General features: G+C 45.5%; 1 long non-coding RNA gene across 1 annotated transcript; it reads left to right on the top strand.

Annotated features, from left to right (window-relative positions):
* The first annotated feature begins 915 nt into the window (after positions 1 to 915).
* LOC144168074 (uncharacterized) lies at positions 916 to 2,072 on the top strand. Its single transcript, XR_013322156.1, has 2 exons — positions 916 to 1,790; positions 1,924 to 2,072. It is a non-coding gene; the product is annotated as an uncharacterized LOC144168074 (long non-coding RNA).
* The last annotated feature ends 10,068 nt before the right edge of the window (positions 2,073 to 12,140 follow it).

Raw genomic sequence — 12,140 nt, 5'->3', positions numbered from 1 at the left:
GCATAAACAATGCCAAGGTAATCATGCACTGTCGAACCCAGAATAGTGGCTGTACTAGTCACACAGAACAACATAAGTAACAGTCACTAAGCAGTGCTTAGTGTCGGTTCAAGCACTACCACATCAATTGACATTAGGTAAACAAATTTTTTTCATCTAGCATGCATTGCATTCTGTAAGCATATATGCTGGTGTATGCATATATGCGTGCCCGCATATTTTGTATACATACGCACTAGTGGCATAGGCAAGATGCATAAACTTGTGTATAGCTTCTTAGCCAACGCCTTTTGGCCTTGGCCACTACAACACCAGCCAGATTAAATTGTGGTGGAGGAACTCCTGACGTTTGTACTGTGGATCCGGGCAAATTTTGATACAGTCAGGCCCACATCACATTTCTGATAAAATGTGGCACTCCCCAGCATTCAGCTGAGCGACAGTGGGCCCACAGTACTGGATGCATTGCATGGACATTTACAACGTAACGACACACTGCAGTGTATGGGGATAGCATTCCAGCTTACTCCATTGTGGGGTAATATTTGACAGCTGAAGCAAAAACCACCATAATTGTTTGGCCATCGAAGTCAACCAACGTGTAAGCAAGGTGCTCACTACATTTTCCAAAACATGCAAACGTCTATTGCAATCTCGTCCTCTCTATTATGTTCGGTTATTATGCACGCTTTCAGTGTTTAATCAACTTCTAATTTTCGCTACGCATTCCCATTGAACGTCCGCAATACACGCAGCTGCGCCACCGATGTGTGCACCATTTGTGAGCGTCGCCCTCACCTTACCGCGGACAAATTTACCCGTAAATTTCAACCTCATAAAAATCAGATTTCATCACATTTAAAAGTTTTCAAAAGAATGTTCGATCACTGACTGATTCGCACTCTCTCACTCACAAGACATCCAATCGTCATCGCATCGTCACAAGTTCTCAAAGCGAAGATCGGCAAATCTTAACGGTCATTCTTCGCGGTTTTCAACGATATCGATGCAACCAGGCAGGTTTTATTCACGGAAAATCATGCCTGAACATCAAAGGAGTACTATAAAAACAACGGCACAGCCGCAAGCAATGAAGCAACCAAGTTACAGCCACGGGACGTGCAACAACGCCGGTAAGAAGGTAGGCCGATTCCACTGGTATTTGTACTATACACAGCTTAACAGTAGAGAATCGCTAGGCTTCGAAGCTATTTGGGCTTCGGGTGCGTCACTTAAGCTCGAAAACCTCGTAATATAGACCGTAAATAATTATTAAGCTGTATTTGAGTTCGATAACTTACTTGCCGTAAACAGACATGGGCGCCGCCATCTTGGAAGTTTGTTTACATCAATGTTACCAGACGAGCATCGACATTTCGTTAAATTAAAAGGCCACTTACAATTATTGCGATTTTGGGTACTCATTAAGCTTAAAAACAAAGCCAAAGTAGCATGGTATTCATCCACAAAACACAAAATTCGCTGTTGCAAATTATGGTGCAATGAGAATGCGCTTGTAGCAATTGCGTCACCATAATGGATTGGCAGAAAATTTTAATGCATAAAAGGTATTTTTATTTAGTTATGCTGTCTTTCAGTGGGTGAGCACGCTCACTGTCCTGTGTCGTGCTGCTTCTGCGGACCGTGTGGCTTGCTGCTAGAGTTGTCTTTCAAAAAAGTCCGGCATTTATTCATTCTTTTCTGTGACCAGCCACCAGTAACAGACATGTTTTCACTGTTTTTTCCATATGCTGCAAGCTATGTTCAATCAGGTGTGTGTGGCACCTGAGGTAAGCTTCCACACATTTCTACATTCTCCGGATGTGTGAAATAGAACAAGCTGGCTTTTTCGCCAGATTCATGGCTCACACAAGAAAAGTGGCGCTCAACTAAGAATAGCTTGTTCTGTTTGGTTTATTTCAGAAACAATGATTTCTTCTATGGTTTGAGCATTGTTGGACAAATACACTGGCACATTGGAGTCCAGCATGATGATACCATTGCCCACTGTGCGTATAAAGATAAAGGAGCATTTAAAAAGTTGGAATGCAAAATAAATGTTCTGAGCTATGTCGGCAGTCCATGCGTGTTTTGTCCTCCATTGCAGTTTGTACAGAGTGATTTTGATATGATTGGTAGCAGAATATCTGACACTGAATTTGCTCACCACTGGCTGCACTAGAAGAAATCGCAAACATGATAATACGTAACTAGTATACTGTGAATCTCTCTGAACACTGAGCTAGAAATAATTTTCAAAAGGAAAAAAAGAGAGTAAAGAAAGAAAGGGAAAAAAAAGGTTGCTCAAGATTACGTTACCCCCAATGCAAAATCGGAGCGCAGTGCAAACTGCAGTCTTCTCGGTGATGGCGCGTAGCTGCTGTGTCTCAGAAGTGACCGCGTCATCAGTGAACACACGACAGCGGGCGCAACTCTGGTGTTTTATCACAGTGCATCACTGCCGCCGAGCATGTCTCGCGCGGCCTCTGCTTTCCCCCTCACACTTTCACCATACTTTCCTCCTCCACCTTCCTGTTTGCTCTATCTCATTTATCTCTGGTGCCCTCTTCTTCATTCGGTTACACCGAAGACGACAGTGATGTGAACCTCCACCTTCCTGTTTGCTCTATCTCATTTATCTCTGGGGCCCTCTTTATTCAATTACACCGAAGCCGACAGCGACGTGAAACCACAGAAGCGAAGTGGGCACTTAAGGGGTGCCCTCTAAATAAGAAATGGCAAGCAGATTACCTTAGAAAGCTGTGTTTCAATGAAATTTCTTTTATACCTAACCTATCCTAACCTTGTAGCTGAACAGTTGGCATTGTTCAATTTACCCCAGTCAGCAAAAGCATGATATACAGCTGTTTAACTCCAGCACTTGTTCATTTTTGAAAAGTGTTTTTTCTGTTCTTTCCTTACTTTTTTGCTGCTCCAGCAGCGCTGGGAGCATGAGCATGCAAGAAAAAATGTTTATATGTGTTTCACATGAAAAGTTGTATGGCCATGACACCTTTAACTTGCATTACAAATTTCCTGCTTCACTTAACCCGAAGCAATTGAATAATTAAGTGAAGCATCAGTTTTACATTTAACAAATGGGTAAAATAAGCAAGTCCACCAAGGCAATAAATATTTTAAAGACAAAATGAAATGTCTATTTATATGTTATGCTAAAGTTGGGAAAATTAAAATTCTTCATGATTAGTGTTTGCTATTAATTCAATTTGCAACATTGTTTACTGTTTAAAGCATTTATAATTTACAAAAATTCCTTGGGGCACTTAGTCTGCTTATGTGGTTTTGAAATAACAAGCATTGTGGCTTCAGCTGGCATTATATGCTTACTGCACTTTGGTCTTGTCATTGTACTTGCCTGGTCAACCAAAGTTAGCTGGTGCAGAATCTAGCAGTACACCCGACGTCAAGCACATTCCATACCAAGACACGGTGCTAGTAACTCCAATACCTTTGAGAAACATCATGTAAACTGATAGGTTCGCCTGGCGTGCTATTGAGGCACAATTATGTAGTCCTCCAACAGCTCCGACAAATACCAGGCAATCTGATGGCTCTAGATGGGAGGTTACTGAGCCACGCAGTCTTGTAAGAGCCACCAAGGACTTGCTTTCGTTTTTTATGTTATTTCTCCTTTTAGCACACTTTTGTTCATAAGCCATGCTCCACGCGTACCTGATAAATATCAGGGCCATTCACTGCTTATAACAATAAATATTTCGCCTCATGGAGCAGATAAGGCTTGTACCTCATTAATAATGATGATAACTGATAGTGGTATCCCTTTTGTAGCGGGGTGATGACATGTCATCTTACCAAAAAAAAACCAACTAATATACCTGTGTTTTACACGCATTTAATACTAGCTCTGCTCTTAGGGCAGGCACAAAAAAAACTTATTAGGCACAGAATACTTATTCTTTCTGTTACACGTGGTAGCTGTCCTAGGCAATATTCCCGTCTGCTTTTCATCCACCAGCATTCTATTAGAGTATCTTCTCTTTGTCGCCTCGACAGCCCTGAAGTTGACTTCCTCTGCGCTACCCTGAAACCCTGTGGCTTCTGGAAGCCAAACATTTCCCTCTAGGTTTGGATGGATACCCTGGAATTCAAACACTATGTGCCGCATAGTTTGTTTCTTTTCCGCAGACCGCGCATACCCCATCACTTTGTGTATACTTTCCCACAAAGTTCTTAGTTCACAAGCAATCTCTCCTAGCCTCGAGAAGCAAAATGCTTCCCTTATATTATCGTAGAAATTTTCCTTTCTATTGTCCAATTTCTCAGCCCTGTACATTTCTAACGACGTTTTAGCTTCCATTTCTTCCCTCCATTTATTCATTTCTATCTGCCGTGCCTCCTTTTGGTTGCTTTGGCTGTCTTAGCTTCTCCACTGTTGTTTCTGCATTTCATCTAGTCCTCCTTAACCACTGCGTGTCCACGCTTTTTATGTTTGTGTACCTGAAAACCTTAGCTGTCCACCTACGTCGATCCATTGCTCTCAGCCTCCTCTCAAAACATATTTTACTCTGAGCTTCTCGAACTGGAAATGCCGCTCAGGCCATTCCTCTGTGCACTGCTTCGTTACTTGTTTTTCCATGCGCTCCTAAGGGCAAATGGCCTACTGTTCTCTGGTTCACTTCAAGGTCTGATTTTAAGCTTATTAAAACAGAAATAAAAGTTGGCTCTGCCGCACAACATGCAAACTTACAAGCCTCACTGCATAACTTGTTCCTTGGGGTAGGTTTTTTAGCACGACACCAAAGCCATGCAAGAAAGCGTACCACAAAAGCCTTGCACAAAAGTGGAACTCTTGCAGCCAATGTTGGCTGCAAGAGTTGGCTGCAACCAATATATTGGTTAATTTGAAGTTACTTAGCATAAAAAAAGAGAATGTGAAAGCAATTGAAAAAACAAATGTGCGCGGATAACGCAATCTCACTGGTAGTAACCCACAACGGAGAAACTTGTAATGCTTCATGTGAAGGAAGGGAACGTGAAAATTGCAGTTAAAGGCTGTGGGATAAAGAGAACAGAATTGGGGCTGCTGTGATTACGGCCATTTTGGACCTTTTGTCGCGGCAAACAAGACAGAAAAATCAGATGGCGAATAACTTCCCCGTATGAAATTTCAGACGCCGTTATACACTGGCACAGCCAGGTAGATGGCAGTGCCACTGATGCTTTCGAATTATTGAACATTCCAAAAAAATTGGCCATTGACCGTGTACAGCGCTCGGCGATTGAAACGCGATACTCGGAGCACGTGGCTGCCGGTGCTTGTTGCGTTACAGGTGAGCGCTTGTGAAAGCGAGCTGACGCATTGTGGTATACGGTGAGGGTGAGAGCATTTGTGACGCATGCTTAGTGCATCTGGGAGACAGCCCTTCAGTGCGTGGTTCTTGACGGCGCCATAGGGGTGCTACATGCCATGGCTTCAAAACGCTGCGGCTGCGTGCTGCGCCGGGCCACGATAACACATCGCGATAAATGTGCATTCAAATTCTTCACAATGCGCGCGGTGCCCGCTCGCCCAGCTTCGCACGGCGCGGCGCAGCACGCAGGCACAGCACCCCTATGGCGCCGCCAAGAACCACACACTGAAGGGCTGTCTCCCAGATGCACTAAGCATGCGTCACGAACGCTCTCACCCTCATCGTATACCACAATGCATCAGCTCGCTTTCACAAGCGCTCACCCGTGGCGCAACAAGCACCGGCAGCCACGCGCTCAGAGTATCGCGTTTCAATTGCTGAGCACTGTATGTAGAGATCGAAGTCAAACATTATGATTAATTTTTCATCAAGGAATTTGGCATCACTACTCGTTTAAAAGCACCTTTTGTTCAATAAAAACTTGCACACACCTATAAGGTTGCAATCAAGGAATGCGAGGCCTGAATAAAACGGAACACTCGGTGGATGAGTGTGAGAGGAAAACCTATGGGCAACAGATGGATTTGGATAAAGCAGGATAGGAGAAATCGGAAATGGAGCAGACAGGCCTCTGTTCTGGAGTGTACACAAATAGACTCAGGATGATGACTACGGCATGAGCAATGTGAGAAAAATTCTCGTCTGGCGATGTGGGGCCGGTCAAGGAGTGCCCCGTGTCAGCAAAAAAGTAGTGATGGCTACCTATTCTTCGATTACCTGAGGCTCCTTTAATCTTAAAACCCCACTTGCATTGCTTGAGGAAATTTTTGCCGAAACGCAATTTCATTAGTAAATTGCAATAAATAACTGACTTCTAAAACGACCATGTACAGCAACCTCTGTAGTGCAGTCTTAGCGATAAAAAAAAGAAACAGCAGCTTTGAATGCACTCAACACCAGGTGGGTGCACCACATGGTACGCAGTATTTGTTCATTGTTAGCATCGAGTGTCTCCATTTCACTTTCCCCTGAACAGAATAAGTCGCGGTATGTATCCTGTGGAATCCATTTCATCTTCTAACTCCTGCATGCGAGCGCTAGGAATTCTCAATTATATTTCCTAAAAAATTACAACAGAAATTGTGATGACAGGTGCAAATTGTATTTTTACACACACACACACGCACGCACGAACGCTTATATAATCCAGCTTCTCAACAGGAATATACTTTCACTGCACTGTCCCTACGAAAGACAGACTGCGAAGCGCAGATTTTGCGAAATACTTACACCCGCAACGAGAACAGTGACGCCCTTAGCCCAAGGCATCGACAAGCAGTCTCTTGAGGTAGGTCTGTCTCTCTTTAGAAACAGCGCAGGTCACCCGTCGGCCACTCGTACACGTGCACCGGCTGTAGTGGAAATTTTCGACCAGCCCCTGTAATGGAAGCAGTGAGCGACGTTTCGATGACATAAGATACCGAAATAAATACCTCCGAAACTGTGCCCGCTTTGCATTTGTGCATGCAACCCAGAACCCCTGTTCTGCTTACTGAGGCTGTGAACGTTCACCTCGGTGTAATAACTGTCACTAGTAGTAAGTATAGTGACACCATAGCTAGCAGATTCGAGCTCAGTTACGCATATGAGCCCGTAAGAAAAAAAAAATCACGACGCTATGCTTGCGAGTGCGCGTTCGCAAGAAATATGGCACGTAGCTTACCCACTTTAAAATGAGCCTACACTTCTACCACGAGCCCTTAAGCCAGCAACACCTTGTGTTTTTTCTTCGGGGTATAAAAAGCGCAATATCAGATGACTAAACACTTACCTCCTGACGAGCTTGTCGCTACCACCGACGTAGACGGCCACAAAATCGAGCTCGCTAAGTCTCCGCCTTTGTGTCGTCGAAGCTGAATGTTTGAAGTTGAGGCGCAGACTGACGTGAGGCTCGGTAGCACCCTAGGAACGTCAGCTGGAATAACAGCTGCCATTTCAAACCACAACAGCGTACAAGCCGTCCGTCCGTTCTGTTTAAGCGGTGCCGCAAAAGCACGGACAGACGAACAAGAAACAAGAAATGCACAAAACAACGTCGTCAGCGTTGTCAGCATCGCCAAAGAGCCCCTCGATTTTTCACACCAAAGTTGGAGAGATTTTGAGGCCAAAAAGACAGCGTTGCCAGCATAGTTGGGTGCGTTTAGGCCGATTTGGCGGCGGTTGTGGTCAGGTTTTAGTCGGATGCTGTTTAGACACATTTTTTAGCCAGCTTTACCCGCATGGAGGAAGCCATAGAGTTTCTCAATATTACCTAGAGCGGAAAGTGTCGCTGCGATCGCACGCCGACATGGGAATTGTGGGTAGTATGCGAATCGGATTGGCAGCAAGTGGCTAGTGCAAAGAGCTATGGATTAGGCTTCATGGCTCCGAAGCGTTTTTTAGTTCTGTTTTCGGGGTGCCCCGTTTGGCATTCAATGGCTCTCACAGACATGTCTAAACAGCAGCGTGATTAGCTCTTAACGCATGTGCTCGCGTTAGCGGGGAGTTTCTTCAGATGAAGGGGTGACCACATGCAGCGACGGCGACAAGCGACGCGAAAAACGCAACCCAAAAGGTGCAACAACTGAGTGTACTTGGCCAAAGCGCCAAGCGAAAAAAATTAATACACTGCGCCTATGTCCTCTGTCGTCGCCGCTCGTCGCTACAGTTTACTGTATCGCCGCTGCCGCTCGCTTGTGGGCTGCTTTTGGCCGGAAAAAAAGCGAGCGAGGGCCCCGGCGGCCGCTTGCTGCTTTATACCGCTTCCCGCTTGCTGCTGTCGCCACCAAATCAGCTTCGCTAGCACACACTATGCGTTTTCTGCACCCATTCTGTTACAATTTTCGTGTCGCTCGTCGCCGTCGCTGCGTTTACTTACCCCTTGAAGCATGCGCTGCCTCGGACAGACGCAATGGGGCAACATACATAGCAACTCGACAAGCCAGTATTTATTTGCCATTTGAAGCCTTCATGCAATTTCATAATGCTTTGCGCGCGTACTTGAAGACTTACTTGCGGGAACAGGCTTCGCTTCCACGTTAATTTATACCTGCTTATACAAAAATAAATACAACGCGATTACGTCACTCTCGCATCTGTAATGCTGCATCGCCTGCCAAGGCTCGTAGCATACGATAATGAGACTAATGAGATGAAGCAAAAACACAGCTTTAGAAAATATAAATAATTTTTTTCAGCTACATATTACAAAAAATCAAAGAAAACCTCACCCAGTTTGAAGGATGTAATAACTTAAAAATATATCCGAGACGGCCCGCTGTATCTGGCAGCGTCAGCCAAAGGCAGGACCTCTACTTTTTTCTTTTTCTTTGTAAACCTCTAATTTGTTTTGCAGCATAAGACCTCGAACACAGTGCCTTACACAAAACAAAATTTGTTGACAGCGGCACTTTCGGCAGCAATTTTTTAAACAAAAACTCAATTTGCGTAGCCACAAAGTCATTGCCGGCCATGCCATGCCGAACTCCCGGCCGAACTACACACTATGGCGGCACTCATGGAGGCGTAGAGCGCTTCCGCCGCATCACGTTGACGCTAGCACCACATTCCACTCTAGGTAAGCTAGTGAGAAACTCTATGGAGGAAGCCTGGACAAAAGTATGTTTAGAGTGAGCTAGAATTCTAGTTCACTCTAGTATGTTGCCGAGCTACTCTATGTCATGGTTGCCAGCATTAGTTTTGGGAGGGACACATACGGCTCGTAGATAAAAAAATTCGATTTAAAAAGTTCTAGATCGTTATCAGCAAAACCGTTTCTCGTCAAGGTGCTTTAAAGGAGCCATGAAAAGAAAACACAAGTTTGGTTCATTCGAAAGATTGCCTCGTTAGAACCATAACGACACCACTTATAACGCAAACTTCGCTCAAATAAGCTCCATAATTAGGAAAAAAGGAAATGACCACGCGACCCACCAGCTCATTTTCCGCAACAGAACCTATGATGTCACTTGAGAATGCTCTGCGATTGGCGGAGGCCGGCAAAAGCAAACGCATGTTAGGCAGGGCTTACAGTTTGCATAGCGAGCTAAATGCCCGTGAAACATACAGCACATTCTTTTTATGACAAAGAACGGTGGAGTAAACGGTTGAAGTTCCGAACGAACACGCAAGCGTGTATGCCAATGCGTACGAAACTACCGTTGGCCGAGCTCGACATCTCGCCGTTGCCACCGTCGCGCAGACGAATTTTCGGGTTCAAGGCTCTTCGGGGCCAACGAACCGTCCCAGCACGCACAGCCGCGACCTTGCTTGGTATCGTAATCCCTTCACAGGAGGTTGGCCGTCATATCGCCAACCAGCAAAGGTAAAAATAGAAACAAGGGGAGTAAGGAACACAGAGCAGCAATGAGATAGTGCCATTCGTCGCACAGGTTTCGGTATGGAGGTCGTGTTGGCTTGCCGCTATCGTTACGAGCTCGTTTACAGTTTACAACCACTCAAAAGTTCAGTTTGTCCGAGTACTTTACAATGAAATTTCGTTGCTGTGTTTTGAAGTGCCCATGTAGTACGGGCCAATCGTCGAGGGAGTGCGACAACCCCGCCGGTGAGATCTCCTTTCATGTGCTGCCCAACGACGAACCTCGGCGAAAACAATACGTTTTGTGAACTTTGCAAACGGAGGAGAAAGAGAGCTAAAGGAAGTACGAGTGTGCTCGCTTCATTTCCGAGGAAGTGATTACGGCAGGGACCCGGACATGCTGGCGCTCGTCGCCGACTTCGTCAAAGCGCTCTGACCTTGGGGAAAAAAATTGCCGTACACACCGCGCATTGACGCTCGAATCTTTCTGGTCGGAGCAGAGAGCTCGAGCGAACGGCTTTCCATACACGACACCGGCCAACTGGCATAAGCGATACTGCTACTGAAATTGAAAATACGGCACATACGTACCAGTCTGTATTCGTCCGTCGCGACGGGGCTGACGAGGCGGTGCCGACGGCTGGGCGTTCGTCTGTTGTGGCTATCGCGGAATGGTCGCTTTCCCGTCCACCGCGTATCCCACAACTCTTGCCGCTCGTGCACTTGGAAGCATTGAGCGTTCAAGTGGTGTGAGGTTGTTAAATGCAAGCCCGAGCTCCTCGGCGAGCGTTTTGTTCTCCGGATCAGGCGATTCCATGACTAGGGCTGCGGGTGCACTAGGTTTTACTAGTATTTTTAAAATGGCCGCCGTCTCGGTCGACTTCCGCGTGTGGGTGCTATATGGAGTCGACATACTAAGTATCTGTTTCATGGACCGGCTCACGTGACGCCATTGTTCACGTGACGAAATGTGCAATTTTAGCGGCAGATTTAAAATTTTGGCTTAAATTGCCTTATTTCTCAGTGAATAAAGCATCATTTGCTTCCGGGAAAGCGCTTGGGGTACTATGAAACACCTAATCTTTCGAATAAAACAAACTTTTGTTTTCTCTTCATGGCTCCTTTAAGTGATGCCCTTTCATTTGGGATAGAGAATATATACTCGACAAAAATCGGTTGTCTGTCCCTTTAAATATCTTGTATACTTGCTACGGGTATGACCGCACGACGCTTTTTTGTTTTCTTATCACAACAACCATGCCACTTTCTAATCGGGCCATCAGGAATGATGTCTCCATGACCGCAAACGATGGCCCCATTACGCCATCCGTAAAACACGCATTCTATTCCAGCCCAGACGGCCGAATTTACTCCAGTCTAACCCAAACCAAATTTTTGCAGTTTCAATATAACAATGCACTTGAAGGTATTGGTAGCAGATTTTAAAAATAATAGTGTACTATGCTCCTATGTTGACGATTTAAAAACAAGACAAAGATGGAGAGACATGTACAGTTCGCCCCTCTTTGATTGAGCAGTTTTTCTCCTGGCAGTTAAATTTATTGTACAATACAGTTCGCGTATTAATTCAAGGTCTTTTACCTTGACAGTTCCATCTCCACAGATGGCAAAAGTCCGCTAGTGCGCGTTTGTGTTCGAGGCACGGATATCTGTTTTTGCGCTACTCACAGTCACCACGACGTCGGGCACGCAAAAACACGCGACGCAGCTGTATTCAACATGCTAAAGGTCTTTTCTTACACGACAGTATCCATAATGAAAGCGGCGCACCACCGTTTACAGTTCATTTGAACACTAAACGAATGTTCGCGTACTCAAAAATAACCTCCGTCCGAGTCCGTTGCTTATTCGTAATGACGATGAGTCCATTTGAACCCTTCGATAAGATCATGGGAGGCTGTTACAAAACCCGTGAACGTCGCTAGAATATAGGCACTATAGTTGCGGTTCAATATTCGGTTTCAAAGTGCAGGCAATTTTTGGACTCGTATAAATTGGAGAAAAGGTGCGCACTAGATTGGAGTAAGTTCAGTTCCAATAGCGAACCGCTAGGGAATGAAAAGGGTTCAATGCCATGATAATGATAAGAGGCCCCGAGGACATACCGTGGCGCCACCTACGAATGACGTCACTTGTTGGACGCCGGGTCGGGTTGTCGTCTGCTACAACCCATTTCCTGTGCGTATGTGGCCGCGTGTTTTTTTTGTGTGTGGTGTCTGTGGCCACCGTACCCCCACCCCCCGCTCTTTGTGGATTTGGTGCAAATTACCCAAAAAAGTTGTCTGCAACCAGAACAATCCGGGCGAGCAATCAGCGACTCGCTTTTTCCCGGCGACATGTACCGCCGCGCCCCACAGCTGGTACGCAGC

This window comes from Haemaphysalis longicornis, unplaced genomic scaffold (assembly GCF_048455015.1).
Source record: "Haemaphysalis longicornis isolate Haplotype H1 unplaced genomic scaffold, Haemaphysalis longicornis Haplotype H1 scaffold_1, whole genome shotgun sequence".
In the NCBI taxonomy this organism is placed as follows: Eukaryota; Metazoa; Arthropoda; class Arachnida; order Ixodida; family Ixodidae; genus Haemaphysalis; species Haemaphysalis longicornis.
This window is presented reverse-complemented; position numbering and strand designations above follow the sequence as displayed.